Source organism: Trifolium pratense, linkage group LG2 (assembly GCF_020283565.1).
Source record: "Trifolium pratense cultivar HEN17-A07 linkage group LG2, ARS_RC_1.1, whole genome shotgun sequence".
Classification (NCBI taxonomy): domain Eukaryota; kingdom Viridiplantae; phylum Streptophyta; class Magnoliopsida; order Fabales; family Fabaceae; genus Trifolium; species Trifolium pratense.
Window position 1 is genome coordinate 55,129,613 of NC_060060.1, and position 3,410 is coordinate 55,133,022.

General features: G+C 29.8%; 1 non-coding gene across 1 annotated transcript; it reads right to left on the reverse strand.

Moving 5' to 3' along the window:
* Window positions 1-2,109: 2,109 nt before the first annotated feature.
* On the reverse strand, window positions 2,110-2,181 carry TRNAD-GUC. Its single transcript has one exon. It is a non-coding gene; the product is annotated as a tRNA-Asp (tRNA).
* Between the last annotated feature and the right edge of the window lie 1,229 nt (window positions 2,182-3,410).

Sequence of the window (3,410 nt, forward strand, 5' to 3'; positions counted from 1 at the left end):
ATATTTAAAATATTTGTTGAAAATAAATAATCTTAGTTAACTGTAAAATATAAAAACAATGTAGTTAATAACCTAATGGTTGATTAAAAAAAAAAAACTAATGGTTGAATAATTTGTGTTAAATGTTGCGTGGATTTATGGGTTTGATTCCCAATTGCATGTTTTGTATTTATTTTTATTAAGTGTACCATGTGTTTGCATTTTTTGTATATTTTTTTATCAAAAGTTCGATTTTTAATTATCGAAGGAAGAATAGAATTTTTAGCGTCATTTTCATTGGAGACTCTTATGAGAATTTATTGATGCTTAATTGTGAAAGTGTAGTGTCTCATCTTGCCACAAGTGCAGCATGAAGCAGAATGTTACACGATCTTGAAAATAATATCATCTTTGACATTCTGATACTCTAGTGATGTTGGTATTTATTAGATTGTTGTTGCATAGTTATGGACTATCTTTAAAGGGAGAATGAATTTTTTGCAAATTTTTTTCCTTATGATTTTCAATTGTTTCAATCTTCACCTTTAAATTCACCTTTCTTCATTTTTTTTCCTTTTCTCTCCTCTCAAATTAATGGCTAAAAAAAACTTGAGCATAATGTGACATGAAAGAATTCTCTCTCCTTTAAAGCTCATTGTTGAGTTTCTGATCGATAAGGGAAGTAACAAAACGATGATTGTTTCAGATTTCCTTACGCAATGTATGCTATTATGAAGAGAAAAAAACAAAAACTAATTTATATAGTCAATATTGTTTGTTTGCCATGATTCTTTGACCCCATTAATCTGAATGTTGTTGTTCCTGCTGGGCATCACCATCATGCTCCATTAATAATTAATATAATGTATCTACCAGCTCAGATAAATATCTCACCATTAGGGATGAAGTTAAGTGTTGACAACAAATATAATCAAAGGAAAAACGAGACAATAAAGGAGGCTATATTTCATAATATTACAATGACATTACTTGTTAAATGGTTACAAGATAATATATAATAAGCATAAAATGTTAAATTATCCTTAGCCCAAATATTACAAAAGGTTGGTTACATCATTATAATCTCACTAATATAACATATTATCTAATGGTTAGAAGAGAGACTAACAGAGGTCATGGTGGACGTTAGAAAAGAATTATACTAATATGCTATCATATCTTTTACGTTTTATTTGGATTGATGGAATGAAATGGAATGGTATATAGTGGTATGAAGTGAGGTTCCATTGTTTGAATTCTTTAAAAATGAGCGGAATAGAGTAGTATATGATGGTATTCATTCCATCTAATTTCATCATTTTCTTTCATTTTTCTTCCCCTCCAATTTGGGGTGTATGAGATGAGATACAACATCTCCATAAAATGTCCAAACAATGGAATAGAATTTAAGTTTCATTCCATCCTATTCCGTACCATTCCATTTTATTTCATTCCGTTCCGTTGTGTACCATCAATCCAAATATAGCTTTAATATATTTTGCATTTGTCAACTTTAATGCTTTTAGAGGAGATTGAGTGAGATTATAGAAATTGAAGAAATTTTCTTCAATTGATAAAGATTTTGGCTTCTTATAATAAAGAAGACAAAGTAGTCATTGAAAATTTCTCTCAAAATGCAAAATACATTTCCCCAACTATTAAAATATATATATATATATATATATATATATATATATATATATATATATATATATATATATATATATATATATATATATATATATATATATTTTATATAGGAAGGTACAAAATGAAATTAGAGAAGAGATTGACAATGAAAAGTTTTGTTTAACTTGTTGATAAAGCTCGTGATGAAATCTATAAAATACCAAATGATACTAGTTGTTAGATTTGTTGATAAAAATATACTATATGTCAAAGAAGGATCGTCTCACCATAGTCTTAATCTTAAGTATTCTTAACATTCAAAATGTTTCAGATCAAGAATATGACGAAGCTAGTAGTATACATGGAAAGTTAAACGGTTGTTTTCCCATGTAAGATCTAAATCAGTCCTTGATCACCATGATTCTCGATGTTAATGGCTTTGCCAAAACAAAATTTGTCGTATTTGTTGCTAGCAATAAACCACACAAAAAAAAATTTAAACGCCGTTGCCGGGGATCGAACCCGGGTCACCCGCGTGACAGGCGGGAATACTTACCACTATACTACAACGACAAGTTATTGGTCTTTGAAATCTAATTAAGAAGACATCTTACTAAATGATTGCTGAATATAACAATTCTCATAAGGACCTGCTTGAGCAACTGTGTGCATATTACTACAAAAAACAAGCCATTAGGTTTGGTCTAGTGGTGAGGGGTTTGAGTAGTAATGTTATAAGTCATGAGTTTGATTCCCACTCATTGTAAACCAAAAAATATTACTACCAAAAACTGAAATTCATACATTCTAGAACAATTGTTTTGGAAGTAAACAATTGCTTAAAAACAAGATGGTCTGTAATTGTAAGAGAACTTGAACCATCCAATTGTTAATTTTACAAAATTAGATAAAGGCCACTTGCATTTCCATAACAAACATATGTTTGGAAAGAAATGAACAGAAAACTGTGTTCCAATTTCTGAAAGAAATGTGGCACATGTATGATATATCTCAGTCACATGGCAAATTGTACATAAAAATGTAGATTGTTTTATGTTAGATTCATTTGTTTATAATTGAATAGAATGCAGAAAGCAGTAACTAATTCTAAAAATAAAAGGTACAGTAACTGGAAGTTCCAAGAACTAATTCTAAAAATTAAAACATTTTGGGGTGAGAAAGCCTCGAACTCTCGACCTCAGGATTACTCAGAAGCTATGAGACCTACGCGCTAGCCAACTGCGCCACCACCCCTTCGTGATACTTGTTTTCAACTAATGGTAAATATAAACAACGGCTATAGAAAAGAAACAAACAGTTCCTATTTTGGGCTTTTGGGGCGTATAAATGCATGTCAATTACCTGATCTGGTTCGGGATCAATTCTACCATCAAGTAGCTCTAATCACTTTTCGATTACAATTGCGAAGATCGAACTGTGATCCTTTCTACTAGGTTCAGCGTCAATCACCACTGAGTCAACTAACGATCGGTATTCATGCCATTTTTTTTTTCACTTTACTATATATCTTTTTAATAGTTAAAGAGAATATAGGAAAAATTGTTCATGCGATACTTTTAATTAATTTTATATAGCGATTAAGTTTTTTGTATATTTTTAATTTGATCCTTTATGTTATAAAATGATAACAATGTTGTTCTTTTTTACATTAAAAATCTAAAAACTGGTAAAAAAAATCTAGAAAACTTATTGAAAATCTCATATCTTCATGCTAGAAGTAGGATTGGATTTAATTCTTGTTTCTAATGAAAGATGAATTTTGAGAGAGGCATGAATCAAAG